Here is an 18,252-nt window from a genome sequence, read left to right on the forward strand (position 1 = left end):
AAATTCACACACAGGGATGTTTTTGCCGCATTATTTGTATTTACCAAAACCCAGAAACAGCCCAAGTATCTGTCAGTAATGGAATGATTTAATTTATTTGGAGTATAATTTAATGGAATACAATACAGTGGTTTGAACTTCTGAGTTTATGTATGTACAGACACGTGCACACACATATACACACCCACACTGAAAGACATATTTTTGAGAAAAAAGAAAGAAAAATAAATAAAACCAAGTTGCAAGACAATACATATGGTATACATATAGTATAATCACTTGGCTAGTTTATTATTATTATTTTTTAGCATCTTTATTGGCATATAATTGCTTTACGTTGTTGTGTTAGTTTCTGCTGTATAACAAAGTGAATCAGATATACATATACATATATCCCCATATCTCCTCCCTCCTGCGTCTCCCTCCCACCCTCCCTATCCCACCCCTCTAGGTGGTCACAAAGCACCGAGCTGATCTCCCTGTGCTATGCAGCTGCTTCCCACTAGCTATTTTATATTTGATAGTGTATATATGTCAGTGTTACTATCTCACTTCCTCCCAGCTTACCCTTCCCCCTCCCCATGTCCTTAAGTCCATGCTCTATGACTGTATCTTTATTCCTGTCCTGCCCCTAGGTTCATCAGAACCTTTTTTTTTTTAGATTCCATATATATGTGTTAGCATATGGTATTTGTTTTTCTCTTTCTGACTTACTTCACTCTGTATGACAGACTCTAGGTTCATCCACCTCACTACAAATAGCTCAATTTCATTTATTTTTATGGCTGAGTAATATTCCATTGCATACATGTGCCGCATCTTCTTTATCCATTCATCTGTCGACGGACACTTAGGTTGTTTCCATGTCCTGGCTATTGTAAATAGTGCTGCAATGAACATTGTGATACATGTCTCTTTTTGAATTATGGTTTTCTCAGGGTGTATGCCCAGTAGTGGGATTGCTGTGTCATATGGTAGTTCTATTTTTTGTTTTTTAAGGAATCTCCATACTGTTCTCCATAGTGGTTGTATCAATTTACCTTCCCACCAACAGTGCAAGAGGGTTCCCTTTTCTCTACACCCTCTCCAGCATTTATTGTTTGTAGAGTTTTTTGATGATGGCCATTCTGACCTGTGTGAGGTGATACCTCATTGTTGTTTTGATTTGCATTTCTCTACATATATTTATGTAAATATAGGGAGACGGGAACCATGCAGATTGTTCACCTTATTACCAATGGGTGTGTGTGTGTGTGAACAAGAACATCCACTTATTGCTATAAATTCAATATTGTTTGCATCTCCTACAGTGGGGATTTATATATGTAATATTTGTGTGTTTTTTAAAAAGTTCCATGAGACAAATAAAGAAACTAGTGCTCAGCTTTTAAAAGAAGACTTGAAGATATTTCCAAAGCAAAACAAAAAACTATAAACATTAATATAGTTCCATGGGTTATCAAGCCACTGCTGATACCTGCATGCTAATGCTGTAAATCTGAAGAACAACACAGGAAATTGATTTTAATGCATTATTTTTCAAAATGACCTTACCTCATAAAATGATATTGATTGCACCAGGTCAGTGAGTTTTGTTTGTCAAGCACTCTCGCCACTGTGATAGGTGATGGCTTCACCCTTGTGGAATTTGAAAGTCCCAACTGTGAAAAATACGAGTTCAAATAACGTTCCTGGTGTCCATGGACTCTGAAAATACATCTTTCCTTGAAAGTTATGAATTAGGGAAAATAATTTTCTTAAAGTAATTCTCATGGTCAATTGTGTTAACCTTAATAAGATAAGGAGAATCCTGTGTTTCATCAGTGTTATGTGGGGAAGCATTGTAGTAGAGGTGAAGATTGGACAAAGGAATTGGAGAATTGGGGTTTAGACCTGATTTTCTTTTTTTTTAAATTTTATTTAATTTTATTATTTTATTTATTTATTTATTTATTTATTTATTTATTAGTTTCTGCTTTATAACAAAGTGAATCAGTCATACATATACATCTGTTCCCACATCCCTTCCCTCATGCATCTCCCTCCCTCCCACCCTCCCCATCCCACCCCTCCAGGCGGTCACAAAGCACTGAGCTGATCTCCCTGTGCTCTGCGGCTGCTTCCCACTATCTATCTACCTTACGTTTGGTAGTGTATATATGTCCATGCCTCTCTTTAGCTTCGTCACAGCTTACCCTTCCCCCTCCCCATATCCTCAAGTCCATTCTCAAGTAGGTCTGTGTCTTTATTCCCGTTTTACCCCTAGGTTCTTCATGACATTTTTTTTTTTAATTCCGTATATATGTGTTAGCATACGGTATTTGTCTTTCTCTTACTGACTTACTTCACTCTGTATGACAGAGTCTAGGTCTATCCACCTCATTACAAATAGCTCAGTTTCGTTTCTTTTTATGGCTGAGTAATATTCCATTGTATATATGTGCCACATCTTCTTTATCCATTTATCCGATGATGGACACTTAGGTTGTTTCCAGCTCTGGGCTATTGTGAATAGAGCTGCAATGAACATTTTGGTACATGACTCTTTTTGAATTATGGTTTTCTCAGGGTATATGCCTAGTAGTGGGATTGCTGGGTCATATGGTAGTTCTATTTGTAGTTTTTTAAGGAACCTCCATACTGTTCTCCATAGTGGCTGTACCAATTCACATTCCCACCAGCAGTGCAAGAGTGTTCCCTTTCCTCCACACCCTCTCCAGCATTTATTGTTTCTAGATTTCTTGATGATGGCCATTCTGACTGGTGTGAGATGATATCTCATTGTAATTTTGATTTGCATTTCTCTAATGATTAATGATGTTGAGCATTCCTTCATGTGTTTGTTGGCAGTCTGTATATATTCTTTGGAGAAATGCCTATTTAAGTCTTCTGCCCATTTTTGGATTGGGTTGTTTGTGTTTTTGCTATTGAGCTGCATGAGTTTTATGAATTTTGGAGATTAATCCTTTGTCAGTTGCTTCATTTGCAAATATTTTCTCCCATTCTAAGGGTTGTCTTTTGGTCTTGTTTATGGTTTCCTTTGCTGTGCAAAAGCTTTGAAGTTTCATTAGGTCCCAATTGTTTATCTTTGTTTTTATTTCCATTTCTCTAGGAGGTGGGTCCAAAAGGATCTTGCTGTGATTTATGTCATAGAGTGTTCTGCCTATGTTTTCCTCTAAGAGTTTGATAGTTTCTGGCCTTACATTTAGGTCTTTAATCCATTTTGAGCTTATTTTTGTGTATGGTGTTAGGGAATGATCTAATCTCAAACTTTTACATGTCCCTGTCCAGTTTTCCCAGCACCACTTATTGAAGAGGCTATCCTTTCTCCATTGTACATTCCTGCCTCCTTTATCAAAGATAAGTTGGCCATATGTGCATGGGTTTATCTCTGGACTTTCTATCCTGATCCACTGATCTATCTTTCTGTTTTTGTGCCAGTACCACACTGTCTTAATTACTGTAGCTTTGTAGTATAGTCTGAAGTCAGGGAGCCTGATTCCTCCAGCTCCGTTTTTCGTTCTCAAGATTGCTTTGGCTATTTGGGGTCTTTTGTTTTTCCAAACAAATTTTGAAATTTTTTGTTCTAGTTCTGTGAAAAATGCCAGTGGTAGTTTGATAGGGATTGCATTGAATCTGTAGATTGCTTTGGGTAGTAGAGTCATTTTCACAATATTGATTCTTCCAATCCAGGAGCATGGTATATCTGTCCATCTATTTGTATCATCTTTAATTTCTTTCATCAGTGTCTTATAATTTTCTGCATACAGGTCTTTTGTCTCCTTAGGTAGGTTTATTCCTAGATATTTTATTCTTTTTGTTGCAATGGTAAATGGGAGTGTTTTCTTGATTTCATTTTCAGATTTTTCATCATTAGTGTACAGGAATGCCAGAGATTTCTGTACATTAATTTTGTAGCCTTCTACTTTACCAAATTCATTGATTAGCTCTAGTAGTTTTCTGGTAGCATCTTTAGGATTCTCTATGTATAGTATCATGTCATCTGCAAACAGTGACAGCTTTACTTCTTCTTTTCCAATTTGGATTCCTTTTATTTCCTTTTCTTCTCTGATTGCTGTGGCTAAAACTCCCAAAACTAGGTTGAATAAGATTGGTGAGGGCTTCCCTGGTGGCGCAGTGGTTGAGAGTCTGCCTGCCGATGCAGGGGACACGGGTTCGTGCCCCGGTCCGGGAGGATCCCACATGCCACGGAGCGGCTGGGCCCGTGAGCCATGGCCGCTGGGCCTGCGCATCGGGAGCCTGTGCTCCGCAACGGGAGAGGCCACAGCAGTGAGAGGCCCGCGTACCGCAAAAAACAAAAAAAACAAAACAAAAAACAAACAAACAAACAAACAAACAAAAAAGAGTGGTGAGAGTGGGCAGCCTTGTCTTGTTCCTGATCTTAGTGGAAATGGTTTCAGTTTTTCACCATTGAGGACAATGTTGGCTGTGGGTTTGTCATATATGGCCTTTATTATGTTGAGGAAAGTTCCCTCTATGCCTACTTTCTGCAGGGTTTTTATCATAAATGGGTGTTGAATTTTGTCGAAAACTTTCTCTGCATCTATTGAGATGATCATATGGTTTTTCTCCTTCAACTTGTTAATATGGTGTATCACATTGATTGATTTGCATATATTGAAGAATCCTTGCATTCCTGGAATAAACCCCATTTGATCATGGTGTATGATCCTTTTAATGTGCTGTTGGATTCTGTTTGCTAGTATTTTGTTGAGGATTTTTGCATCTATGTTCATCAGTGATATTGGCCTGTAGTTTTCTTTCTTTGTGACATCCTTGCCTGGTTTTGGTATCAAGGTGATGGTACCCTCGTAGAATGAGTTTGGGAGTGTTCCTTCCTCTGATATTGTTTGGAAGAGTTTGAGAAGGATGGGTGTTAGCTCTTCTCTAAATGATTGATAGAATTCGCCTGTGAAGCCATCTGGTCCTGGGCTTTTTTTTGATAGAAGATTTTTACTCACAGTTTCAATTTCAGTGCTTGTGATTGGTCTATTCATATTTTCTATTTCTTCCTGAGTCAGTCTTGGCAGGTTGTGCATTTCTAAGAATTTGTCCATTTCTCCCAGGTTGTCCATTTTATTGGCATAGAGTTGCTTATAGTAATCTCTCATGATCTTTTGTATTTCTGCAGTGTCAGTTGTTACTTCTCATTTTTCATTTCTAATTCTATTGATTTGAGTCTTCTCCCTTCTTTTCTTGATGAGTCTGGCTAATGGTTTGTCAATTTTGTTTATCTTCGCAAAGAACCAGCTTTTAGTTTGGTTGATCTTTGCTATCGTTTCCCTTCATTTCTTTTTCATTTATTTCTGATCTGATCTTTATGATTTCTTTCCTTCTGCTAACTTTGGGGGTTTTTTGTTCTTCTTTCTCTAATTGCTTTAGGTGCGGGGTCAGGTTGTTTACTCGAAATGTTTTCTGTTTCTTAAGGTGGGATTGTATTGCTATAAACTTCCCCCTTAGAATTGCTTTTGCTGTGTCCCATAGGTTTTGGGTCGTCGTGTCTCCATTGTCATTTGTTTCTAGGTATTTTTAAATTTCCTCTTTGATTTCTTCAGTGATTACTTCGTTATTGAGTAGTGTATTGTTTAGCCTCCATGTGTTTGTATTTTTTACAGATCTTTTCCTGTAATTGATGTCTAGTCTCATAGCATTGTGGTCGGAAAAGATACTTGATACAATTTCAATTTTCTTAAATTTACCAAGGCTTGATTTGTGACCCAAGATATGATCTATCCTGGAGAATGTTCCATGAGCACTTGAGAAAAATGTGTATTCTGTTGTTTTTGGATGGAATGTCCTATAAATATCAACTAAGTCCATCTTGTTTAATGTATCATTTAAAGCTTGTGTTTCCTTATTTATTTTCATTTTGGATGATCTGTCCATTGGTGAAAGTGGGGTGTTAAAGTCCCCTACTATGAGTGTGTTACTGTCGATTTCCCCTTTTATGGCTGTTAGTATTTGCCTTATGTATTGAGGTGCTCCTATGTTGGGTGCATAAATATTTACAATTGTTTTATCTTCTTCTAGGATCGATCCCTTTATCGTTGTGTCGTGTCCTTCTTTGTCTCTTCTAATAGTCTTTATTTTAAAGTCTATTTTGTCCGATATAAGAATTGCTACTCCAGCTTTCTTTTGATTTCCATTTGCATGGAATATCTTTTTCCATCCCCTTACTTTCAATCTGTATGTGTCTCTAGGTCTGAAGTGGGTCTCTTGTAGACAGCATATATATGGGTCTTGTTTTTGTATCCATTCAGCCACTCTGTGTCTTTTGGTGGGAGCATTTAGTCCATTTACATTTAAGGTAATTATTGATATGTATGTTCCTATTCCCATTTCCTTAATTGTTTTGGGTTCGTTATTGTAGGTATATTCCTTCTGTTGTGTTTCTTGCCTAGAGAAGTTCCTTTAGCATTTGTTGTAAAGGTGGTTTGGTGGTGCTGAACTCTCTCAGCTTTTGCTTGTCTGTAAAGTTTTTAATTTCTCCATCAAATCTGAATGAGATCCTTGCTGGGTAGAGTAATCTTGGTTGCAGGTTTCTCTCCTTCATCACTTTAATTATGTCCTGTCACTCCCTTCTGGCTTGTAGAGTTTCTGCTGAGAGATCAGCTGTTAACCTGATGGGGATTCCCTTGTGTGTTATTTGTTGTTTTTCCCTTGCTGCTTTTAATATGATTTCTTTGTGTTTAATTTTTGACAGTTTGATTAATATGTGTCTTGGCATATTTCTCCTTGGATTTATTCTGTATGGGACTCTCTGTGCCTCCTGGACTTGATTAACTATTTCCTTTCCCATATTAGGGAAGTTTTCAACTATAATCTCTTCAAATATTTTCTCAGTCCCTTTCTTTTTCTCTTCTTCTTCTGGAACCCGTATAATTTGAATGTTGGTGTGTTTAATGTTGTCCCAGAGGTCTCTGAGACTGTCCTCTGTTCTTTTCATTCTTTTTTCTTTATTTTGCTCTGCAGCAGTTATTTCCACTGTTTTATCTTCCACCTCACTTATCCGTTCTTCTGCCTCAGTTATTCTGCTTTTGATCCCATCTAGAGTATTTTTCATTTCATTTATTGTGTTTTTAATCGATGCTTGATTCATCTTTAGTTCTTCTAGGTCCTTGTTAAGTGTTTCTTGCATTTTGTCTATTCTATTTCCAAGATTTTGGATCTTGGAAATAGAATCTTGGATCAGCTTTACTATCATTATTCTGAATTCTTTTTCAGGTAGACTGCCTATTACCTCTTCATTTGTTAGGTCTGGTAGGTTTTTATCTTGCTCCTTCACCTGCTGTGTGTTTTTCTGTCTTCTCATTTTGCTTATGTTACTGTGTTTGGGGTCTCCTTTTTGCAGGCTGCAGATTCGTAGTTCCCGTTGTTTTTGGTGTCTGTCCCCAGTGGCTAAGGTTGTTTCAGTAGGTTGTGTAGGCTTCCTGGTGAGGGGGGACTAATGCCTGTGTTCTGGTGGTTGAGGCTCGATCTTGTCTTTCTGGTGGACAGGTCCACGTCTGGTGGTGTGTTTTGGGGTGCCTATGGCCTTATTATGTTTTTAGGTAGCCTCTCTGCTAATGGGTGGGGTTGTGTTCCTGCCTTGCTAGTTGCTTGGCATAGGGTGACCATCACTGTAGCTTGTTGGTCGTTGACTGAAGCTGGGTGCTGGTGTTGAGATGGAGATGTCTGGGAGATTTTCGCTGCTTGATATTATTTGGAGCTGGGAGGTCTCTTGTGGACCCGTGTCCTGAAGTTGGCTCTCCCACTTCAGAGGCACAGCACTGAGTCCTGGCTGCAGCACCAAGAGCCTTTCATCCAGCCAGCTGATTGGAAACCTTCTTGTCCTCAATTCATTGGCTATACTGGATTATTTTTCTTGGGTCAGACCTTCAGACTTCTACCAGAAATCGTTCCTTTGGGGAAACAAGCCCTTCCCAGAAACTCAGGAAACTGAAATCCCCAGCTGGGGAGTAAGCAGGGAGCCTGCGATCCGGCGCTTTGACGTTTTCCTCGGAGCAGAGTCGAGGCGGCGAGGAGGAGCGACGGGAGGTGGGGTGGGTGGGGAGAGGTGTGCGGGGTTGGAGGAAAGTGGGGTGGCGATGTTGGCGATGGGAGAAGGGGCCGGGACGGGGAAGCGTGGCGAAGAGCAAAGTTTGCCATCCCCCGCTGCCCGCAACCCGCTCGCGGCGCCGTGCTCGCTCCGACCTGATTTTCTTACTGCTGAGCTGTCACTTCTGTATTTTTACATATTACAATGGGGTTAATGTTACTTTCAGTGTTTTTCCAGCAGTGTTATTGCAAAGAATTATTAATGGAATATACATTGCTGTGTTTTAAGCTATCAAATGCGCTAAAAGTGGAAGACAGTATTATTGGCGGAACAATGATGAAGGGCAAGGGGAAGGCAGTACATGAGTTGGCTTCAGCCTCAGCCTTGTGACTCAAATACCCAAATATGTGTCTGTTTCAAGGCATACATTTTATAGTTGAGTTTTCCACTAGTAACTGGATCATTTATAGAGGGAGTTGGACAAGGAGTGTCAGACAGCTTGAACTAATTCAGAATGTCTGAGAGAAGAGATGGCTTGTATTTTGCTGGAGCCACGGTCTCGGGCACACATGATCCAATCCTCATCAGACTTGCCAAATAGACACGCCTCTTTATAAAGGAAAAAGCTATTGCTTGGGTACGGAAACAGAGAAACTTAAAACAATCTTTTCAGTACCATTCCTTCCTGAGGGCTGGAAAAGACACATGATAAAGACTCTCCTCACCGCCCAGGAATGCTCACCTATTTTGGATGCACTAATATTACTGTTAATAAAAGTATATTGGTAGTAATGTTTACAGGAGTACTGGAGTGTCAATACTGCAGTGTTGAGCAGAACTGAAATAACTTCAAACTTATTTGTAAACTCACTGTCATGCAAATATTTACCAACAAGCACTGGTACTGAATTTAGATCTGAATGTATTTGTTATAGTCCTTAAGGGCGGGGGCAGGAAGGACACTTTACAACACATTTAATTCTAAGAGAAGGAAGTTTCTAGGCCCAGAGACTATTATTATGCTTAAACTTTCAATAATGCTTCCTTTGAAAAATGTGACTGAAACTTGAAAATGAAACTGATTGTCTAGTCTAAGCTTTCAAGAGACATTATGTTCATCAGCTTGGTAAAGAAAGGCAGGCAGACACAGAAGCTGTATTGCAGTCTTGAAACCAGCAATAGTGCATTAAGAAGACAGTCACAAGAAGGGAGCTTGTGTGATGCTAGGTGCAATATATTGGTTGTATTATTTTGACTTAACAAGGCAGACCTTGATGTAGTCTTTTCATATTCTTTTCCTACAAGTGCATTTTTCCTAGGCAAAAAAAGAGTCTCTTGGATGCACTTGAAGCACTTTCCATCACTTACCAAAGTCACTGCTTACCTTTTAAAGTTTGCAGCCCAGTAGACATAACTGCGTCCTTAGGGGCTTAAGGGAAACACGTTAAACCAGCTTGTATCTCAGAGGGAGTGGAAATCTGACACTTAGACAACGGCTGATTCTTCAGAGTGCATTTTGAGGTTGCACTTTGGTGAGTCACATAGATGTTTGTTATCTGTAATTGTCACATCCGAAATGATGCATGAGATTAGCAGAGCCATATATACATCAGTCAATTTTATTTTAAAACAGGCTACTGAGCATTGACTTTCTGGTGAAAAATCAACATAAGACTGTCTTTCTTTCCTAACTAACAATTCTCAATCGACCAGGAGACTTTCTTTAGGCAACATTATTGAAAGATATCACAGTCAATCTCTAGGCTCTCTGCTGGATTATGATCTGTTTGGGGGAGCAATTATTTGCAAAATATTTAAAGTGCTTAACAACTGCTACTTTTATAGAATGGCACCAGCTATACTTAACATACCCATCTCAGTTCAGAATATATGCAAAGGGTATCTACCTTTTATAGAACCAAAAAATGATAGTACCTGGTTGGGTATCTTTTTTTTTTTTTTTTTTTTTTTTTTTGCTTTTTTGGGCAAAGCTGATGAGATCTTTCTGATGAAAATAATCTTACAGTATATTTCTGTTAGATTCCCATGAAACGCAGGTTGGCTTTTTTTCTTTTTTATGGAGTGTTTAAATTTCTTCAACAATTCAAAACTGAATTCTGCTGTCACATGTAAAATGGTATCCACTTGAAGAGCTAATGACATCAGATGCATTCTACAGCAGACTTTTCATTTTTAAGCACAATGAGAAAAAAGATTATATTCTGGGGGGCAAAATGGTAGGTGAGGTTAAGAAGGTCATGTGATAAATCAGTAGCCTGTACTGACACTTCAAGTTACACTCCCTAATTGAGGTTATTCTTACAATCAGTTTTCAAACAATAGTGAACATATTCCTACATTATAACATTTATATAAGGGCTCAATTGTAGCTTTCCTTTGATGTACAAGGGGAAATCACTGAGACATCTTGAAAAATAAATCTATTTGTCAAATACCATGTTATTTCAACAGCAGCAAACTAGTCAGTTAACAGTTAAAACCCTAAGAAAATATTAACTTGTTTGAAAACAAGTCTATATTGTAATAACCCCAAATATCAACCTTAACATCCGATTCTAACTTTCAAATGCTGGGTACCTTTTCCAAGAGGAAATTACATCTGCTTTTACATGAATCCTCAGTTTAAATACTTGCAGAAAAGCACCCATATTATCTACTCAGCAAATGTCTGAAATCAAACAAAATAATCCAGCACTGGACATTAATATCTTACAAATAGCATAAGATCCCAAAAGTACAAGAAAAACCTTGACATTATAGAAAAAGTAATTAGGTGGACAAATTCTAAGTATAAAAAGACATCTAAAGAGGGGACCATCTAGAAATCTACCATACAGTACACTAGACTCAATCTGGAGCATTCTACAAATTTATATTAAATTTGTATAACTTTATACCAAAACTATAGTCTTTTTAAGAAAACATTTTACATTTAGAATAACTACTTAAGACATTTAAACTGTAGATAATATTTAACTATAAGCAAGAATAAAAAATAGTCCTATAATAATCTTTTATTTTTTCTCAACAATTAAATAAACACAGATGCCTTCTTTGCTTTTATGCCTAACTACCTCTCTACTCCTTTAGTCCAGTTCCACAGCATCAAAAGTAGGGGTGAATAAACAAAATCAGTAACGGCAAACACTCACAGCAAGGGCCATTATCAAGGGAATTATCAATGATGGGAAATTTGTACAATGAGATATCTAGTTAAAAGAGTAAGGGAAAATTTGCTTTTTAAGAAAATGGCCAATAATCACTCATCTGAAAAAATGCAAATAGCCGCCAGGTAAAATTGGCAGAATTTGAACTTAAACCAAACTTTTAGTGTGTATCAAACTAGCATTGAGAAATACACATAGGATGTAAACTAAAATAGTGGTTATCTCCAGGTGGCAACATTACAGGGAATTTAAATGTTCTTCCTGTTTTAATATGCATTTTTTTCAGGTGTGTTTTTAGATTGCACACAAGTAGTACCAAGTGGCTAGAAAGAACACAGACCAAGGATACTAAAGTAAAACCACAGGGTCTTTTTCTATCAGAAAGGACCTCAAGGATTATCTAACTTAGATACATTGTCTATCTATGTATCTGGGATATAACAGCACTGATTTAAAAGACTAGACTAGAAATTACAAGAATACTCCCTAGATGATAAAAAAAATCTATTTTCAGGATTGTTTACACTCCCTAAGTATGCAAAAATTAACACATTTAAATGTAAATTCCTTCATATACATTATTAAAAAGTAGGAAAAACAAATTTAAAGGGAGTTTACACAACCTTGTAATTAAAGCATAAGTTCATTGTTGAATGACAGAGCAAAGCAGATCATTACAGAGTTTGTCTGAAAGCAGGAGGCTGGCCTGCAAGGGGCCTTTAGGGAGTAGGCTGGGTGCCCAGGAAGGTAGCTCTTTGCTTTGCTGTCTGCATTCTTCAATAAACCCAGTCCTTTTACATGAATGGGTGTGATTCAGCCTAGTTTCCCCATGAAATAATGTAATGAGAGATTTCTACTGACGAGGGATTATACTTCATGAAAAATTTCTCAGTGACATTCAGGTTAATTCCAGTGTCCACAATTTAAGCAATTTCCAGTAGGCATTTACAACCCAAAATCCAATGACATGGTATTTTCATGATAGTTAGGGAAAGTGTTCCAGTTTCTGGAAACTTTATTTTCCAGAAAAATAAAGTTTAAATTTGCTCCACTATGTACATCTGAATATATCCAGAGGAGTAAAACTCAAAGCCAACCAAAAGACAAAATGCTATAAAATATTTTTTTGTTGTAAGGTAATCAAATTCTTCCCAGAATAATGTGTAACTAATTTCACATATTTATTTGCAACCAATTTCACTTTTCCAAATTCTCATTTGCAAATGAAAGGCTCATACAATTAAAACTGATGATACAAACCATTGTTTCAGAAGGATCAGAATTTACACTAGTCAAACGTGATTCCATAAGATTGATTTTAACATGTTCTTTCAACATTATTAAAATCATCAATATCCCAGACGCATTTACCACTTAAAAAAATCAAGTTAATTCTATCAAAAGGTGATGTTCACTTTAATCCTGTTTGCCTTCACACCACTGCCGTGAGCCTTTATTCCAGGCCACATGAACAAAGAGGGCCAGCACCACGTGGACGGCGACCACTGCAACAATAGCAGCATAAAAATAGCTGTCTCCATTGGACATCCCAGAGGCGCCTTCAAAAATATAAGATTTAGTCGTGAAATGTCACCCAATAGGTACAGTGATTATTAAAGCTGTGAAGAACAGGAGCGTCTCCAGGGTAGATGCTAATGAACTTTCCTTTCTGAAGTCTCATGGCTGCAGCACATTCAGCGCCGCTTTATCAAAGCGCTCCATGGTGTCGACACGCTAGCAGCAGGTGCTCAGAGGCGGGATGGGCTCAGGGGTCGCGCTCAGTGGGCTCCACAGGAGACCGGATGTTATATTTTAAGGCAAGGTTAGCATAAATAGATCTGATTCTTTATTTTTTTAGTCTGTAAAGGGTGACAATTATTTCATAATACTACTTTCTTACTGATTTTATCATGCAACTATGAGAAATAGCCAATATCTATATCCGATGTTAAATTCCTGATTAATTTTTTTCTTTTTAAATAAATAAATTTATTTATTTATCTATCTATCTATCTATCTATCTATCTATTTATTTATTTATGGCTGCGTTGAGTCTTCGTTTCTGTGCACGGGCTTTCTCTACTTGTGGCCAGTGGGGGGCTACTCTTCATTGCAGTGTGCGGGCTTCTCATTGCGGTGGCTTCTCTTGTTGCAGAGCATGGACTCTAGGCATGCGGGCTTCAGTAGTTGTGGCATGCAGGCTTCAGTATTTGTGGCACGCAGGCTCTAGGGCTCAGGCTCAGTAGTTGTGGCGCACGGGCTTAGTTGTTTGCCGCATGTGCGATCTTCCCGGACCAGGGCTTGAACCCATGTTCCCTGCATTGGTAGGGAGATTTTTAACCACTGTGCTACCAGGGAAGTCCCTGATTAAATTTAAAAATTTTATTGGAGTATAGTTGATTTACAATGTTGTGTTAGTTTCTGCTGTACAGCAAAGTGAATCAGCTATACATATACATATATCCACTCTTTTTAGATTCTTTTCTCATGTAGGCCATTATAGAGTATTGAGGAGAGTTCCCTGTGCTATACAGTAGGTCCTTATTAGTTACCTATTGTACATATAGTAGTGTGTATTTGTCAATCCCAGTCTCCCAGTTTATCCCTCACCCACCCCCCACCTTACCCCCTGGTAACTGTAAGTTTGTTTTCTACATCTGTGACTCTGTTTCTGTTTTGTAAATAAGTTCATTTGTAGCCTTTTTTAGATTCCACATATAAGCAATATCATATGATACTTGGCTTTCTCTGTCTGACTTACTTCACTCAGTATGCCAATCTCTAGGTCCATCCATGTTGCTGCAAATGGCATTTCTTTGTTTTTGTTTTTGTTTTTGTTTTTGTTTTTGTTTTTGTTTTTCTTTTTGCGGTATGTGGGCCTCTCACTGTTGTGGCCTCTCCCGTTGTGGAGCACAGGCTCCGGATGCGCAGGCCCAGAGGCCATGGCTCACGGGCCCAGCCGCTCTGCGGCATATGGGATCCTCCCAGACCGGGGCACGAACCCGTATCCCCTGCATCGGCAGGCGGACTCTTAACCACTGCGCCACCAGGGAGGCCCGCAAATGGCATTTCTTAATGGTTCTTCTTAATGACTATCACACTGTGAAAGCTAAGTAAGCAGTCAAGAGCCTAGAACAGTTTCTGTTGCTGCGTCTGCCTGGCCCAGATACTTCTTAATATTACCTTAGAGGCTTCTTCTTCTTTTTTTTTTTCAGCCACACCTCATGGCTTATGGCATCTTAGTTCCCCAAACAGGGATCAAACCTGTGCCTCCTGCATTGGAAGCATGGATTCTTAACCACTGGACCGCCAGGGAAGTCCCCTTAGAGGCTTCTCTTGATCCAGATATTTATTAAGGTAAAGGATAAGTCTAAAAACATTTACAAAGAATGTGCAAGTGTCAGCATAGTTTGGCAGTAGTGCTAACTGCGATCCTTCCTCAACAGGATTTTGGTGGAATGCTAAACTAGTACTGACCAGTAGAACGTGTTGTGGTTTACACTTGCCTGCTTTCACATTTCTGCCTCTTCCTATTCCCAACACAAAGATATGTTTCTTCATTTCAGCCTCATGCATGCCACTCTGTTTGTTTTCTAGAATAAAGTTAGATACGTTCCTGGCAGAGTAACTCAGCTCTGCTCAAAATTGCTCAAAGCTTTAGTCCCTAAAATACAGCCATCTTGCAACTCAACCACACTGAGTTTGGTATCTGTTTCTATTGCTTTTGCCTAATCTTCTCATTTATACGTAGATGTTTATTTTCCAGGACATCTGGATTACACCTTGTCCTGTGATAATGAACCAGTTTCCTCATTTGCTAATAAACATAATGGCATTTTCAAATTTCTTCTCACCCTTAGCTTCTAAATTTTAGGGAAAACTGGAAGGCAGTAGGGTTAACGTGTGAAACTGCTTGAATAAGGTTAGGAAGCAGTGGTAGCTTCTGTCACAGACAAGCTTGAGAATTTCAGTAGCTCCAAAACACGAAGTTCTTACCTATCACTCACTAAGAGCTGGTGGTGTGTGTAGAGGGTTGTGCTCCACACAGTAACTCAGGGACCCACTCACCTTCCATCTTGTCGCTGTGACCTCTTCTTTGTTCTCAGAATCCTCACCGCTCCATCAGCAGACAGGGAGGGAGAATTAGGTCATGCGTGGGAGGTTTCTCTGGGCCAGGCCTGAATGTGATGCATACCTCTTTGGCTCACATGGCATTGAGCAGAATTAGGTCCATGGCCCACCTAACAATACAGCAGAATGTCTGTGTGCTTGGGAAGGAGGGGGAGGCCACAGCTGTGCGTGAACACTAGCAGTCTCTGCTATATTGCTGTTGTGAATACAATTCTAAGTGAATAAAAGTGGCTGCATTATTATTTGTAGAAAACAAACCTCCATATGCAATTCTAAAATGGGTTCTGGCTGATACACTGTGAAGAGCAGGCTTTCCAGTAAGAAAGATGGAGTATCCAGGGTTTAAAAAGGTCTCCAGTGAGGGGCTTCCCTGGTGGCGCAGTGGTTGAGAGTCCGCCTGCCCATGCAGGGGACACGGGTTTGTGCCCCGGTCTGGGAAGATCCCACATGCCGCGGAGCGGCTGGGCCCATGAGCCATGGCCGCTGAGCCTGCGTGTCCGGAGCCTGTGCTCCACAACGGGAGAGGCCACAACAGTGAGAGGCCCCGCGTACTGCAAAAAAAAAAAAAGTCTCCAGTGGAATGCACTCATTCTTTCCAAGCACATCATCACCACTTCTATCTGGCTTCTGTCAAATTAAAGATAGCTCACTTTTTATCTAAGCTTCTGATCCTGCCAGTTATAAGAAAAATTGAGAAACTTTATGGGTCACTTGAAAGTAGTGCAAAAAACTCGGAATCATTAAATATCTCTTCAGCAGAACTGCCAGTGACATAGTAAAGTAACTCTCCACCTGAGCCCTGGACCTCTCATAATTCTGTTAAATAACTGTTTCCTGCTTGTTACTATAACTCTCTTCCTAAGTTTTGGGATTATTTCTTCCAAAATCAGTGAATTTTCCACTTTTAAACTTACAACTGAAAAATCATATGTTGGTTCTCTTGCACTGTGTCCTTGTATCACCTTACTTATTTAGGGATAATACTATTTGTAATGTGTGATATTCTGAAACAGATACTGGACAGGGATAAGGCAGAATTTCAAGTATTTATTCAAATATAGTTTAACTATAGTTTTAAGTTGTGTTAGGAAAAATGCACCAATTTAAGATAGATTTTCTTTTAAGTAGAATATTAAAATTTCATAAAATGGATATTTTGCCTGTATTAAGTGACTATGTAGATGAGGGAGGAATTCTAGATATTCTTCTAAAACACAGCCTATTTTTGGAGATGTGACCAGATGAGCTTGGAAAATGGTTTGAATCCAGCCTCCTAGACTATTTATTTTTATTTTTTTTACATCTTTATTGGAGTATAATTGCTTTACAATGGTGTGTTAGTTTCTGCTTTATAACAAAGTGAATCAGTTATACATATACATATGTTCCCATATCTCTTCCCTCTTGCATCTCCCTCCCTCCCACCCTCCCTATCCCACCCCTCTAGGTGGTCACAAAGCACTGAGCTGATCTCCCTGTGCTATGCAGCTGCTTCCCACTAGCTATCTATTTCACGTTTGGTAGTGTATATATGTCCATGCCACTCTCTCAGTTTGTCACAGCTTACCCTTCCCCCTCCCCATATCCTCAAGTCCATTCTCTAGTAGGTCTGTGTCAGGAATAAAGACACAGACCTCCTAGACTATTTAAAGCAAAGAAATGATCTTTGACATCTAAATGGCAAACTCTGTTTTGCACAGATAAGGATATTGAATATTGGTGTATTCATTTATATTATCTCTCTAAAGACTACATTAAGTAGAAGAAAAATAAGGTGTAATAAATTTCTCAAAAGCGGACTTGCTTTATGTTTAACAGAACAAAGTAAAACACACACATGCACATACACAAGCATATGGTTTGACATTAGTAGAAGACGTAAAGGCTCTAGAATAGCAATGCCCAGTTGAGATATAATGTAAAGCACACAGGTTAATTTAAGTTGCCTGGAAGTTGCTTTAACAGAGGTAAGAAGAAATAGGTTTGACACTTCTCGATCCAGACATTTCAAGTGCTTGACAGAGAGCTGTGACTACTGCAGTAGCTCTAAATCATTTAGGATAGGTTTCAATTAATAAGAATATGGCACACTCTTTAATCTGTACCTCTAAGCACATGGAGGAGATCTCTAGAGAGGCAGCGTGGTGCCCTGAAAGTAAGAAGTGGGGCTTTCCATCATTTTCTTCGTTATATTGAGCAGCCCAGGTCTGGCTTTCAGTTGAATGCAAAACTGTAGTGTTTTATTAAGCAGACAGATGGCTGGAATCCATATACAGGGGGTTGAGAATATCTAATTCCTTCTACAGTATAGCATATCCTGTCTCAGGATGGAATTTCCCCATAAAGTCACATATTGAATAGAAATGAGTAGCATTCATCAAAGCTCAAATTATACTAAGATAAGAGAGAGTAGAAGGGAAAAGAAAACAAGTCTAGAGCATTTACTTTTGTTGCATTTCAAGATCAGTTTCATATTAAAAACAATTCATAAGAGAGCAGACATGTGCATTTCATAATGACCTGCTTACCATGGTGCTGCTTACCAGCTTTAAATAGTAACATGCTCTGCAGTCTCTCACAACCGCCGTTAGCCAGAGGAGAGCCATGCGTTCTCGAGGATGGGGAAACGCGGCAGTTTGTGGATAATTTTCTGACACACTTATCCGTGCCACTTAGTGGGATCATACTTGAATGCTGAATTTACAGAGAATAAAACCTCATTATTTTAGACCCGGATAATTTGGAATTTGCAATAATTTTATTGAAATTGAATTAGCAAGAGGCAACCTCCAACAGTGTAAATACAAGGGCTTTTGAATCTGACACTCTTGACATCAGACCTCCACTCCCACACACACTGTGGGATGTAGGGCC

At 38.9% G+C, this 18,252-nt stretch overlaps 1 protein-coding gene and 1 pseudogene across 3 annotated transcripts in view; one reads left to right on the forward strand and one right to left on the reverse strand.

The window, feature by feature from the left end:
• The window catches only part of NELL1 (neural EGFL like 1), a 911,833-nt gene that overhangs the window by 555,958 nt on the left and 337,623 nt on the right, over positions 1 to 18,252 (forward strand). The gene's annotated exons all lie outside the window — the stretch shown is intronic.
• Positions 12,664 to 12,969, reverse strand: LOC132494344 (vacuolar ATPase assembly integral membrane protein VMA21-like; annotated as a pseudogene).

Source organism: Mesoplodon densirostris, chromosome 7, assembly GCF_025265405.1.
Source record: "Mesoplodon densirostris isolate mMesDen1 chromosome 7, mMesDen1 primary haplotype, whole genome shotgun sequence".
NCBI classification, from domain to species: domain Eukaryota; kingdom Metazoa; phylum Chordata; class Mammalia; order Artiodactyla; family Ziphiidae; genus Mesoplodon; species Mesoplodon densirostris.